This window comes from Arachis stenosperma, chromosome 4 (assembly GCF_014773155.1).
Source record: "Arachis stenosperma cultivar V10309 chromosome 4, arast.V10309.gnm1.PFL2, whole genome shotgun sequence".
Taxonomy (NCBI): Eukaryota; Viridiplantae; Streptophyta; class Magnoliopsida; order Fabales; family Fabaceae; genus Arachis; species Arachis stenosperma.
Genome location: NC_080380.1, coordinates 82,027,285 through 82,042,815, shown reverse-complemented (window position 1 = coordinate 82,042,815; position 15,531 = coordinate 82,027,285). Strand labels below are relative to the sequence as shown.

General features: G+C 39.6%; 1 non-coding gene across 1 annotated transcript; it reads left to right on the top strand.

Moving 5' to 3' along the window:
- The first annotated feature begins 9,472 nt into the window (after positions 1 to 9,472).
- LOC130977362 (small nucleolar RNA R71) lies at positions 9,473 to 9,576 on the top strand. The gene has a single exon (XR_009085056.1). It is a non-coding gene; the product is annotated as a small nucleolar RNA R71 (small nucleolar RNA).
- The last annotated feature ends 5,955 nt before the right edge of the window (positions 9,577 to 15,531 follow it).

Below are 15,531 nucleotides of genomic sequence, written 5' to 3'. Positions count from 1 at the left end.
AATTAAGCTAGTTTTAAAGATGAATTTGAAATCCTGTACTTCTTGTTCTTTTGTGATAAAAACAGTTTTCATTTAAGAAAGGTGATGGATTCATATTCATAGCTTTAAGGCATAGACACTAAGACACTAATGATCACAAGACACAAACATAGATAAACATAAGCATGAAAATTTCGAAAAACAGAAAAATAAAGAACAAGGAGATTAAAGAACGGGTCCACCTTAGTGATGGCGGCTTGTTCTTCCTCTTGAAGATCCTATGGAGTGCTTGAGCTCCTCAATGTCTCTTCCTTGTCTTTGTTGCTCCTCTCTCATGATTCTTTGATCTTCTCTAATTTCATGGAGGAGAATGGAGTGTTCTTGGTGCTCCACCCTTAGTTGTCCCATGTTGGAACTCAATTCTTCTTGGGAGGTGTTTAGTTACTCCCAATAGTCTTGTGGAGGAAAGTGCATCCCTTGAGGCATCTCAGGGATCTCTTGATGAGAGGGGTCTCTTGTTTGCTCCATCCTTTTCTTAGTGATGGGCTTGAGGTCATGCCTTCTCAGTTGAGCCGGCTTTGGATGCCATAAATGGTTATGGAAAAACAAAAAGCAATGCTTTTACCACACCAAACTTAAAAGGTTTGCTCGTCCTCGAGCAAAAGAAGAAAGAAGAGAGTAGAAGAAGAGGAATGGAGGAGAGGGAGATGGCTTTGTGGTTCGGCCAAAAGGGAAAGAAGTAGTGTTTAGGGTGTGTGAAAATGAAGGAGTGAAGATGATAGTGGGATGAGGTATTGAGGTGATTGGTGAATGGGTGAAGAAGAAGAGAGAGAGTGGTGGGTTGGTGGGGATCCTGTGGGGTCCACAGATCCTGTGGTGTCAAGGAAAAGTCATCCCTGCACCAAATGTTGCTCAAAATCACGTTTTGAGCCATTTCTGGCGTTAAACGCCGGGCTGATGCCCATTCCTGGCGTTTAACGCCAGGTTCTTGCCCTTTTCTGGCGTTTAACGCCAGTCTGGTGCCCCTTTATGGCGTTAAACGCCCAGAATGGTGCCAGACTGGGCGTTAAACGCCCAACTGCTAGCTTCACTGGCGTTTAAACGCCAGTGAGTTCTTCCTCCAGGGTGTGCTGTTTTTCTTCCTGTTTTTCATTCTGTTTTTGCTTTTTCAATTGATTTTGTGATTTCTCATGATCATCAACCTACAAAATAAGATAAAATAACAAAGGAAAATATCTAAAATATATCATTGGGTTGCCTCCCAACAAGCGCTTCTTTAATGTCAGTAGCTTGACAGAGGGCTCTCATGGAGCCTCACAGATACTCAGAGCAATGTTGGAACCTCCCAACACCAAACTTAGAGTTTGAATGTGGGGGTTCAACACCAAACTTAGAGTTTGGTTGTGGCCTCCCAACACCAAACTTAGAGTTTGACTGTGGGGGCTCTGTTTGACTCTGATTTGAGAGAAGCTCTTCATGCTTCTTCTCCATGGTGACAGAGGGATATCCTTGAGCCTTAAACACATAGGATTCTTCATTCACTTGAATGATCAGTTCACCTCCATCAACATCAATCATAGCCTTTGCTGTGGCTAGGAAGGGTCTGCCAAGGATGATGGACTCATCCATGCACTTCCCAGTCTCTAGGACTATGAAATCAGTAGGGATGTAATGGTCTTCAACTTTCACCAAAACATTCTCTACAAGTCCATGAGCTTGTTTTCTTGAGTTGTCTGCCATCTCTAGTGAGATTCTTGCAGCTTGCACCTCAAAGATCCCTAGCTTCTCCATTACAGAGAGAGGCATGAGATTTACACTTGACCCTAAGTCACACAGAGCCTTCTTGAAGGTCATGGTGCCTTTGGTACAAGGTATGGAAAACTTCCCAGGATCTTGTTTCTTTTGAGGTAATCTCTGCCTAGACAAGTCATCCAGTTCTTTGGTGAGCAAAGGAGGTTCATTCTCCCAAGTCTCATTTCCAAATAACTTGTCATTTAGCTTCATGATAGCTCCAAGGTATTTAGCAACTTGCTCTTCAGTGACATACTCATCCTCTTCAGAGGAAGAATACTCATCAGAGCTCATGAAAGGCAGAAGTAAGTCCAATGGAATCTCTATGGTCTCATTTTGAGTCTCAGATTCCCATGGTTCCTCATTGGGGAACTCAGTGGAGGCCAGTGGACGTCCATTGAGGTCTTCCTCAGTAGCGTTCACTGCTTCTCCATCCTCTCCAAATTCGGCCATATTGATGGCTTTGCACTCTCCTTTTGGATTTTCTTCTGTGTTGCTTGGGAGAGTACTTGGAGGGAGTTCAGTAACTTTCTTGCTCAGCTGTCCCACTTGTGCCTCCAAATTCTTAATGGAGGACCTTGTTTCAGTCATGAAACTTTGAGTGGTTTTGATTAGATCAGAGACCATTGTTGCTAAGTCAGAGGGGTTCTGCTTAGAATTCTCTGTCTGTTGCTGAGAAGATGATGGAAAAGGCTTGCCATTGCTAAACCTGTTTCTTCCACCATTGTTGTTATTGAAACCTTGTTGAGGTCTCTCTTGATTCTTCCATGAGAAATTTGGGTGATTTCTCCATGAAGAATTACAGGTGTTTCCATAGGGTTCTCCTAGGTAATTCACCTCTTCTATTGAGGGGTTCTCAGGATCATAAGCTTCTTCTTCAGATGAAGCATCCTTAGTACTGCTTGGTGCATTTTGCATTCCAGACAGACTTTGAGAAATCAAATTGACTTGTTGAGTCAATATTTTATTCTGAGCCAAATGGCATTCAGAGTATCAATTTCAAGAACTCCTTTCTTCTGACTTGTCCCATTGTTTACAGGATTTCTTTCAGAAGTGTACATGAATTGGTTATTTGCAACCATTTCAATGAGCTCTTGAGCCTCTGTAGGCGTCTTCTTCAAATGAAGAGATCCTCCAGCAGAGCTATCCAAAGACATCTTGGATAGTTCAGAGAGACCATCATAGAAATACCTATGATGCTCCATTCAGAAAGCATGTCAGATGGACATTTTCTGATCAATTGTTTGTATCTTTCCCAAGCTTCATAGAGGGATTCTCCATCCTTCTGTCTGAAGGTTTGGGCTTCCACTCTAAGCTTACTCAATTTTTGAGGTGGAAAGAACTTTGCCAAGAAGGCATTGACTAGCTTTTCCCAAGAGTCCAGGCTTTCTTTAGGTTGAGAGTCCAACCATATTCTAGCTCTGTCTCTTACAGCAAAAGGGAATAGCATCAGTCTGTAGACCTCAGGGTCAACCCCATTAGTCTTGACTGTGTCACAGATTTGCAAGAATTCAGCTAAAAACTGATGAGGATCTTCCAATGGAAGTCCATGGAACTTGCAATTCTGTTGCATTAGAGAAACTAATTGAGGCTTAAGCTCAAAGTTGTTTGCTCCAATGGCAGGGATAGAGATGCTTCTCCCATAGAAGTCGGGAGTAGGTGCAGTAAAGTCACCCAGCACCTTCCTTGCATTGTTGGCATTGTTGTTGTTTTCGGCTGCCATGAGTTCTTCTTCTTTGAAAAATTCGGTCAAGTCCTCTACAGAGAGTTGTGCCTTAGCTTCTCTTAGCTTTCGCTTCAAGGTCCTTTCAGGTTCAGGGTCAGCTTCAACAAGAATGCCTTTGTCTTTGTTCCTGCTCATATGAAAGAGAAGAGAACAAGAAAATATGGAATCCTCTATGTCACAGTATAGAGATTCCTTGAGGTGTCAGAGGAAAAGAAAAATGGAAGATAGAGGTAGAAAATTCGAACTTATCAAAGAAGATGGAGTTCGAATTTTGCATTAAGGGATAGTGTTAGTCCATAAATAGAAGGATGTGAGAAGAAGGGAAGTAATTTTCGAAAATTTAAGTAAAAGATTTTGAAAACATTTTGAAAAACACTAATTGATTTTCGAAAAATAAAAGTGGGAAAGGAATCAAGTGATTTTTGAAAAAGATTTTGAAATTAGAAATCAAAAAGATTTGATTGAAAATTATTTTGAAAAAGATGTGATTAAAAAGATATGATTGGTTTTAAAAAGATGTGATTGAGAAGATATGATTTAAAAACAATTTTAAAAAGATTTGATTTGAAAACAATTTGAAAAGATATGATTTTAAAAATTAATGACTTGCCTAACAAGAAAAGATATGATTCAAACATAAAACCTTCCTCAACAGAAAAGGCAAAAAATGTTCAATCAAATCATTAATTGTTAGTAAGTATCTTTGAAAAAGGAAAGAAATTGATTTTGAAAACATTTGATTGAAAAGATATGATTTGAAAAAGATTTGATTTTGAAAAACTTTGAAAACTTGAGAAAAAATTGATTTTGAAAACAAAATCTTCCCCCTTGTGCCATCCTGGCGTTAAACGCCCAGAATGGTGCACATTCTGGCGTTTAACGCCCAAACTACTACCCTTTTGGGCGTTAAACGCCCAGCCAGGCACCCTGGCTGGCATTTAAACGCCAGTCTGTCTTCTTCACTGGGCATTTTTGAATGCCCAGCTTTTTCTGTATAATTCCTCTGCAGTATGTTCTGAATCTTCAATTCTCTGTATTATTGACTTGAAAAGACACAAATTGAAAATATTTTTGGATTTTTAATAATGAGGAATAATCAAAATGCAACTAAAAATCAAATAACAATGCATGCAAGACACCAAACTTAGCAGTTTGTATACTACTGACACTAACAAGATGAGAATGCATATGAGAAACAACAAAAATACTCAAGTCAATAGAATTCAAAGATCAAAACAAGAAAATCATCAAGAACAACTTGAAGATCAATGAAGACACATGCATGAATGCAATAAGTACAGAAACATGCAATTGATACTAAACTTAAGATGAGACTCTAGACTCAAACAAGACATATTTTTGGATTTTATGATTTTGTAATTTTTTTGTGCTTTTTCGAAAATTAAGTGAAAAGAAAAATAAAGGTATCAAAATTCTTAATGAGAATTCCAGGAATCATGCAATGTTAGTCTAAAGCTTTAGTCTAAAGGAATTAGACATGGCCGGCTAAGCTTCAGCAGGACCTTGCATTCAAGAGCTAAATTGATGATGATCAATCAGCTTTGGTGATGATAAGAACATCACCTTGAATCACTAGAATTCATTCTTAAGAACTCTGAAGAAAAATACCTAATCTAAGCAACAAGATGAACCGTCAGTTGTCCATACACAAGAACAATCCCCGGCAACGGCGCCAAAAACTTGGTGCACGAAATTGTGATCAATACTTTTCAAAACACAAACGATCCCTAGTAATGGCTCCAAAGACTTGGTGCTCAATACCATGGCATAAACACAACTTCGCACAACTAACCAGCAAGTGCACTGGGTCGTCCAAGTAATAAACCTTACGCGAGTAAGGGTCGATCCCACGGAGATTGGTGGTATGAAGCAAGCTATGGTCACCTTGTAAATCTTAGTCAGGCAGACTCAAATGGGTATGGTGATGAACGAAAATAACATAAAAGATAAAGATAGGGATACTTATGTATATCATTGGTGTAAGAGCTTCAGACAAGCGTATGAAGATGCTTTCCCTTCTGTCTCTCTGCTTTCCTACTGTCTTCATCCAATCCTTCTTACTCCTTTCCATGGCAAGCTCGTGTAGGGTTTCACCGTTGTCAATGGCTACCTCCCATCCTCTCAGTGAAAATACGTCCCTGATGCTCTGTCACAGCATAGGCTAATCATCTGTCGGTTCTCGGTCCGGCCGGAATAGAATCCAGTGATTCTTTTGCGTCTGTCACTAACGCCCCGCCTTTCGAAGTTTGAAGCACGTCACAGTCATTCAATCATTGAATCCTACTCAGAATAGCACAGACAAGGTTAGACCTTCCGGATTCTCTTGAATGCCGCCATCAGTTCTTGCCTATACCACGAAGACTCTGATCTCACGGAATGGCTGGCTCGTTTGTCAGGCGAGCACTCGGTTGTCAGGCGATCAACCATGCATCATGCAATCAGAAATCCAAGAGATATTCACCAAGCCTCGAATGCTTGTAGAACAAGAATGGTTGTCAGTCACCTTGTTCATAGGTGAGAATGATGATGAGTGTCAATCATCACCTTCATCAAGTTGAATAACAAGTGATATCTTGGACAAAGAACAAGCGGAATTGAATAGAAGAACAATAGTAATTGCATTAATACTCGAGGTACAGCAGAGCTCCACACCTTAATCTATGGTGTGTAGAAACTCCACCGTTGAAAATACATAAGAACAAGGTCTAGGCATGGCCGTGAGGCCAGCCCTCAAATGATCTAAGAACTAGATGTCCGAAGATGAGAATACAATAGTAAAAGGTCCTATATATAGAAAACTAGTAGCCTAGGGTGTACAGAGATGAGTAAATGACATAAAAATCCACTTCCGGGCCCACTTGGTGTGTGCTTGGGCTGAGCAATGAAGCATTTTCGTGTAGAGACTCTTCTTGGAGTTAAACGCCAGCTTTTATGCCAGTTTGGGCGTTTAACTCCCAATTAGGTGCCAGTTCCGGCGTTTAACGCTGGAATTTCTTGAGGTGACATTGAACGCCGGTTTGGGCCATCAAATCTTGGGCAAAGTATGGACTATTATATATTTCTGGAAAGCCCAGGATGTCTACTTTCCAACGCCGTTGAGAGCGCGCCAATTGGGCTTCTGTAGCTCCAGAAAATCCACTTCGAGTGCAGGGAGGTCAGAATCCAACAGCATCTGCAGTCCTTTTCAGTCTCTGAATCAGATTTTTGCTCAGATCCCTCAATTTCAGCCAGAAAATACCTGAAATCACAGAAAAACACACAAACTCATAGTAAAGTCCAGAAAAGTGAATTTTAGCTAAAAACTAATAAAAATATACTAAGAACTCAACTAAAACTACCAAAAACATACTAAAAACAATGCCAAAAAGCGTACAATTTATCCGCTCATCAGGCGTCCTCTTCACAGATATCTATGAGGACTTGGTCCAACCTTTTGATCAAAAGTTGACCCTTCTTCATGGCCACAACTTCATAGAAGTGGTCTTGATGCACCCTTGAGATGAATCTCTCCATCTCTCATGACTCGGAGGTGAAAGCTTTTGCCTTCCCTTTCCTCTTTCTAGAGGTTTCTCCGGCCTTGGATGCCATAAATGGTTATGGAAAAACAAAAAGCAATGCTTTTACCACACCAAACTTAAAAGGTTTGCTCGTCCTCGAGCAAAAGAAGAAAGAAGAGAGTAGAAGAAGAAGAAATGGAGGAGATGGAGGTGGCTTATGGTTCGGCCAAAAGGGTGGGTTTGGGAGGTAAAGTGGTTTGAAGTGATTGGTGAATGGGTGAAGAAGAAGAGAGAGGGTGGTGGGGTAGGTGGGGATCCTGTGGGGTCCACAGATCCTTAGGTGTCAAGGAAAAGTCATCCCTGCACCAAATGGCATTCAAAAACACGTTTTGAGCCAATTCTGGCGTTAAACGCCAGGCTGGTGCCCATTCCTGGCGTTTAACGCCAGGTTCTTGCCCTTTTCTGGCGTTTAACGCCAGTCTGGTGCCCCTTTCTGGCGTTAAACGCCCAGAATGGTGCCAGACTGGGCGTTAAACGCCCAACTGCTAGCCTCACTGGCGTTTAAACGCCAGTGGGTTCTTCCTCCAGGGTGTGCTGTTTTTCTTCCTGTTTTTCATTCTGTTTTTGCTTTTTCAATTGATTTTGTGACTTCTTATGATCATCAACCTACAAAAAACATAAAATGACAAAGAGAAATAGACAAAATATAATCATTGGGTTGCCTCCCAACAAGCGCTTCTTTAATGTCAGTAGCTTGACAGAGGGCTCTCATGGAGCCTCACAGATACTCAGAGCAATGTTGGAACCTCCCAACACCAAACTTAGAGTTTGAATGTGGGGGTTCAACACCAAACTTAGAGTTTGGTTGTGGCCTCCCAACACCAAACTTAGAGTTTGACTGTGGGGGCTCTGTTTGTCTCTGATTTGAGAGAAGCTCTTTATGCTTCTTCTCCATGATGACAGAGGGATATCCTTGAGCCTTAAACACAAAGGATTCTTCATTCACTTGAATGATAAGTTCACCTCCATCAACATCAATTACAGCCTTTGCTGTGGCTAGGAAGGGTCTGCCAAGGATGATAGATTCATCCATGCACTTCCCAGTCTCTAGGACTATGAAATCAGTAGGGATGTAATGGTCTTCAACTTTTACCAAAACATTCTCTACAAGTCCATGAGCTTGTTTTCTTGAGTTGTCTGCCATCTCTAATGAGATTCTTGCAGCTTGCACCTCAAAGATCCCTAGCTTTTCCATTACAGAGAGAGGCATGAGGTTTACACTTGACCCTAAGTCACACAGAGCCTTCTTGCAGGTCATGGTGCCTATGGTGCAAGGTATTGAAAACTTCCCAGGATCTTGTTTCTTTTGAGGTAATTTCTACCTAGACAAGTCATCCAGTTCTTTGGTGAGCAAAGGGGGTTCATCCTCCTAAGTCTCATTTCCAAATAACTTGTCATTTAGCCTCATGATTGCTCCAAGGTATTTAGCAACTTGCTCTTCAGTGACATACTCATCCTCTTCAGAGGAAGAATACTCATCAGAGCTCATGAAAGGCAGAAGTAAGTCCAATGGAATCTCTATGGTCTCATTTTGAGCCTCAGATTCCCATGGTTCCTCATTAGGGAACTCATTGGAGGCTAGTGCACGCCCATTGAGGTCTTCCTCAGTGGCGTTCACTTCCTCTCCTTCCTCTCCAAATTCGGCCATGTTGATGGCCTTGCACTCTCCTTTTGGATTTTCTTCTGTATTGCTTGGAAGAGTACTTGGAGGGAGTTCAGTAACTTTCTTGCTCAGCTGTCCCACTTGTGCCTCCAAATTTCTAATGGAGGACCTTGTTTCAGTCATGAAACTTTGAGTGGTTTTGATTAGATCAGAGACCATGGTTGCTAAGTCAGAGGGGTTCTGCTTAGAATTCTCTGTCTGTTGCTGAGAAGATGATGGAAAAGGCTTGCCATTGCTAAACCTGTTTCTTCCACCATTATTGTTGTTGAAACCTTGTTGAGGTCTCTCTTGATTCTTTCATGAGAAATTTGGGTGATTTCTCCATGAAGAATTATAGGTGTTTCCATAGGGTTCTCCTAGGTAATTCACCTCTTCCATTGAAGGGTTCTCAGGATCATAAGCTTCTTCTTCAGATGAAGCATCCTTAGTACTGCTTGGTGCATTTTGCATTCCAGACAGACTTTGACTTGTTGAGTCAATATCTTGTTCTGAGCCAGAATGGCATTCAGAGTGTCAATCTCAAGAACTCCTTTCTTCTGATTAGTCCCATTGTTCACAGGATTCCTTTCAGAAGTGTACATGAATTGGTTATTTGCAACCATTTCAATGAGTTCTTGAGCCTCTGTAGGCGTCTTCTTCAGATGAAGAGATCCTCCAGCAGAGCTATCCAAAGACATCTTGGATAGTTTAGAGAGACCATCATAGAAAATACCTATGATGCTCCATTCAGAAAGCATGTCAGATGGACATTTTCTGATTAATTGTTTGTATCTTTCCCAAGCTTCATAGAGGGATTCTCCATCCTTCTGTCTGAAGGTTTGGACTTCCACTCTAAGCTTACTCAATTTTTGAGGTGGAAAGAACTTTGCCAAGAAGGCATTGACTAGCTTTTCCCAAGAGTCCAGGCTTTCTTTAGGTTGAGAGTCCAACCATATTCTAGCTCTGTCTCTTACAGCAAAAGGGAATAGCATCAGTCTGTAGACCTCAGGGTCAACCCCATTAGTCTTGACTGTGTCACAGATTTGCAAGAATTCAGCTAAAAACTGATGAGGATCTTCCAATGGAAGTCCATGGAACTTGCAATTCTGTTGCATTAGAGAAACTAATTGAGGCTTAAGCTCAAAGTTGTTTGCTCTAATGGCAGGGACAGAGATGCTTCTCCCATAGAAGTCGGGAGTAGGTGCAGTAAAGTCACCCAGCACCTTCCTTGCATTGTTGGCATTGTTGTTGTTTTCGGCGGCCATGGGTTCTTCTCCTTTGAAGAATTCGGTCAGTTCCTCAACAGAGAGTTGTGCCTTAGCTTCTCTTAGCTTTCGCTTCAAGGTCCTTTCAGGTTCAGGGTCAGCTTCAACAAGAATGCCTTTGTCTTTATTCCTGCTCATATGAAGGAGAAGAGAACAAGAAAATATGGAATCCTCTATGTCACAGTATAGAGATTCCTTGAGGTGTCAGAGGAAAAGAAAAGTAGAAGACAGAAGTAGAAAATTCGAACTTATCAAAGAAGATGGAGTTCGAATTTTGCATTAAGGAATAGAGTTAGTTCATAAATAGAAGGATGTGAGAAGAGAGGAAGAAATTTTCGAAATTCAAGTGAAATATTTTGAAAACATTAAAAAAAATTAATTAATTTTTGAAAATCAAGAGTGAGAAAAAAATCAAGTAATTTTTGAAAAAGATTTTTGAAATTAGAAATCAACAAGATATGATTTGAAAACTATTTTGAAAAAGATGTGATTAAAGAGATATGATTGAAAAGTTATGGTTTTAAAAAAAGATATGATTGAAAAGATATGATTTGAAAACAATTTTAAAAAGATTTGATTTTAAAAAAATTAATGACTTGCCTAACAAGAAAAGATATGATTCAAACATTAAACCTTTCTCAACAGAAAAGGCAACATACTTAAAATGTTCAATCAAATCATTAATTGTTAGTAAGTATCTTTGAAAAAGGAAAGAAATTGATTTTGAAAACATTTGATTGAAAAGATTTGATTTGAAAAAAATTTGATTTTGAAAAACTTTGAAAACTTGAAAAAAAATTGATTTGAAAACAGAATCTTCCCTCTTGTGCCATCCTGGCGTTAAACGCCCAGAATGGTGCACATTCTGGCGTTTATCGCCCAAAACTCTACCCTTTTGGGCGTTAAACGCCCAGCCAGGTACCCTGGCTGGCGTTTAAACGCCAGTCTGTCTTCTTCACTGGGCATTTTTGAATGCCCAGCTTTTTCTGTATAATTCCTCTGCAGTATGTTATGAATCTTCAATTCTCTGTATTATTGACTTGAAAAGACACAAATTAAAAATATTTTTGGATTTTTAATAATGAGGAATAATCAAAATGCAACTAAAATCAAATAACAATGCATGCAAAACACCAAACTTAGCAGTTTGTATACTATTGACACTAACAAAATGAGAATGCACATAAGAAATAACAAAACACTCAAGTCAATAGAATTCAAAGATCAAAACAAGGAAATCATCAAGAACAACTTGAAGATAAATGAAGACACATGCATAAATTTGAAAAATGCAAGAAGAACAGAAACATGCAATTGACACCAAACTTAAAATGAGACACTAGACTTAAATAAGAAATATTTTTTTTTGTTTTTATGATTTTGTAAATTTTTTTTTTGGTTTTTTCGAAAATTTAAGTAGAAAAGAAAATAAAGATATCAAAATTCTTAATGAGAATTCCAGGAATCATGCAATGTTAGTCTAAAGCTTTAGTCTAAAGGAATTAGACATAGCTAGCCAAGCTTCAGCAGGACATTGCATTCAAGAGCTAAATTGATGATGATCAATCAGCTTTGGTGATGATAAGAACATCACCTTGAAACACTAGAATTCATTCTTAAGAACTCTGAAGAAAAATAATACCTAATCTAAGCAACAAGATGAACCGTCAGTTGTCCATACACAAACAATCCCCGGCAACGGCGCCAAAAACTTGGTGCGCAAAATTGTGATTCACTACACAACTTTGCACAACTAACCAGCAAGTGCACTGGGTCGTCCAAGTAATAAAGCTTACGCGAGTAAGGGTCGATCCCACGGAGATTGTTGGTATGAAGCAAGCTATGGTCACCTTGTAAATCTCAGTCAGGCAGACTCAAATGGGTATAGATGATGAATAAAGCATAAAGATAAAGATAGAGATACTTATGTATATCATTGGTGAGAGCTTCAGATAAGTGTATGAAGATGCCTTCCCTTCCGTCTCTCTGCTTTCCTACTGCCTTCATCCAATCCTTCTTACTCCTTTCCATGGCAAGCTCATGTAGGGTTTCACCGTTGTCAGTGGCTACCTCCCATCCTCTCAGTGAAAATGTTCCTATGCTCTGTCACAGCATATGGCTAATCAGCTGTCGGTTCTCGGTCAGGCCGGAATAGAATCCAGCGATTCTTTTGCGTCTGTCACTAACGCCCCGCCTGCTAGGAGTTTGAAGCACGTCACAGTCATTCAATTATTGAATCCTACTCAGAATACCACAGACAAGGTTAGACCTTCCGGATTTTCTTGAATGCCGTCATCAGTTCTCGCCTATACCACGAAGACTCTGATCTCACGGAATGGCTGGCTCGTTTGTCAGGCGAGCACTCGGTTGTCAGGCGATCAACCATGCATCGTGTATCAGGAATCCAAGAGATAAACACTAGAGCCTCATATGCTTGTAGAACAAGAGTGGTTGTCAGTCACCTTGTTCATGAGTGAGAATGATGATGAGTGTCACGGATCATCACATTCATCAAGTTGAAGAACAAGTGATATCTTGGACAAAGAACAAGCGGAATTGAATAGAAGAACAATAGTAATTGCATTAATACTCGAGGTACAGCAGAGCTCTACACCTTAATCTATGGTGTGTAGAAACTCCACCGTTGAAAATACATAAGAACAAAAGTGATCATTGGTTTCGGCCCCAGAGAGGGAACCAGAAAAACCAAGATGAAAATGCAATAGTAAAAGGTCCTACTTATAGAAAACTAGTAGCCTAGGGTGTACAAAGATGAGTAAATGACATAAAAATCCACTTCCGGGCCCACTTGGTGTGTGCTTGGGCTGAGCAATGAAGCATTTTCGTGTAGAGACTCTCCTTGGAGTTAAACGCCAGCTTTTATGCCAGTTTGGGCGTTTAACTCCCATTTTGGTGCCAGTTCCGGCGTTTAACGCTGGAATTTCTTGAGGTGACTTTGAACGCCGGTTTGGGCCATTAAATCTTGGGCAAAGTATGGACTATCATATATTGCTGGAAAGCCCAGGATGTCTACTTTCCAACGCCGTTGAGAGCGCGCAAATTGGGCTTCTGTAGCTCCAGAAAATCCACTTCGAGTGCAGGGAGGTCAGAATCCAACAGCATCTGCAGTCCTTTTCAGTCTCTGAATCAGATTTTTGCTCAGATCCCTCAATTTCAGCCAGAAAATACCTGAAATCACAGAAAAACACACAAACTCATAGTAAAGTCCAGAAAAGTGAATTTTAACTAAAAACTAATAAAAATATACTAAGAACTCAACTAAAACTACCAAAAACATACTAAAAACAATGCCAAAAAGGGTACAAATTATCCGCTCATCACCCGCTCTCTTCCTTGCTGGATCCCCTAGCTTTACTTGTTACTTTCCTTTTTCTCCTTTCAGGATGGTCACCAAGAAGGGTAAAGAGAGAAAGCTACTCCCAACCACCGACAAGGAAAGGAACACAAGAGAGCACTAGCTGAGGAACTACAACCCCCATCCACCTGCACATCTCAGCATGCACCGAGGACGGTGCAATCTTTAAGTGTGGGGAGGTCGATACCGATCTCCACAGGTTAGTTAGTCCCTTCTCAACACCAATGTTAATTTGTTAATTGTTGCATTTGCATGTTTGTTTAATTTTATGCATTTAGTCACTACTTGGTTGATGTAATACTTTCTTTTTAAGAAATTTTTATAGTATTTCACTAATTTAAATTGAAAATTTTTTGTTAAATTTGTTTGAGGTTATATTTGGAACATGGTTTTTGAGCCAAAGAACACACAACCTGTGAGATTTTGAGCTTATTTACATGGTTACATTATTTAACCATAAATATTTTATTCTTGTGTGTTTCCTCCTCTATGATTGTAATCTATATTTTGTTCCAATCTATATGTCCATTATTTAGTATATTTACATGCTTGCATATGATTGTGGCCATTGTTTGATTCTAGCTCACTTATTCCAAAATTAGCCTATCTTTTACATCAGCCTTGTTAACCCCCTTGAGCCTTTAATTTCCTCTTATTCTATAAACCACAACACTAGCCTTAAGCAGAAAAACAAATTTAAAAATCTCAAGTTGAATCCTTGGTTAGCTTAAGATAGAAATTGTGTAATTGTTTAAGTGTGGGAAACCTATTGGGAACATGGATGATAAAAACAAAGGGTAAGAAGCTGAAAAGAATGAAATAATTCAAAATAAAAATTTTGGGAAGCATGCTCATGTGAAATCAAAATAATTGAATTACCATGTGCATTAAAAAAAATTTTATTCAGTATTTGAATAAAGGGGATACAAAAGAATTCCCCAAATGCAAAATAAAGCAATGCACATGGGACAAAATTAAAACAAATACATGAGTATGTAACATCAAAAGTGGGAAAAATATGGGAGAATAGGTAAAGAAGCTTTGCTTTACAAAGTATGTATGTTAGGTGAGATCTTAGACTAATCAAGGATTCACTTAATTAGCTAACTTAGCCTTATATATACCCTTACCTTTACCTCAGCCCCATTACAACCCTGAAAAGACCTCATGATGTTTGCATTAGTATGCTAAATATTTGTTGATTGATTAAATGAGGAACAAAAGTTTAGAAAGCATGATTAGAGAAGAATAGAGTGATTGACCCTAGACACTTGAGAGATTAGAGTGATATACACTACTAGTGAGGGTTCAATGCTTGATTCTATGTTCCCTGCTTTCATTAGCTATCTTCTTACAAGTTTACTTGCTTTTTATTCTATGATTTGAATTAGTGGAATTTAATTCATATTTGTCTTGAAGAACTTATTTATTTTTAACCAAGTAGGTAGAAAACATTTTTTGCATGTAGTTGCATTCATATAGATAGGTTGCATTTCATACATCCTACCATTCCTCTTCATCTCTTTATAGTTTCTCTTGAGCTTAGCATGAGGACATGCTATTGTTTAAGTGTGGAGAGGTTGATAAACCACTATTTTATGGTTTATCTTATGCTCAATTGAGTGGTTTTTATCAACGCTTTACTCACTTATTCATACAATTCGCATGTTTTACATTTTCCTTCCTGATTTTGTGCTATGATTGAAAACATGCTTCTTTGGCCTTAAGTTCCCTATGTTTAATCCTCTCTTATTACCATTAGATGCCTTGATATGTGTGTTAAGTGATTTCAGGGATTACAGGGCAGGAATGGTTTAGAGGATGGAAAGGAAGCATGCAAAAGCGGAAGGAATACAAGAAGTTGAAGGAACTACAAAGCTGTCCAGCCTGACCTCTTCGCACTCAAACGGTTATAACTTTTGCTACAGAAGTCCAAATGACACGGTTTCAGTTGCGTTGGAAAGATAACGTCCGGGGTTTCGATTTGATATATAATATCTCATAGTGGCCCTGACGCTAGGCGATGCGACCGCGTGCTCCATGTGGCCGCGTCGCAATGACGAAAAACCAGCGTGGCAGATTTCTTCTCCAGCGATTTCTGGGCTGTTTTCCACCCAGTTTTCGGCCCAAATTAGAGGCTAGAAAGTAGAGAGATTGCATCCATTCAGAGGAGG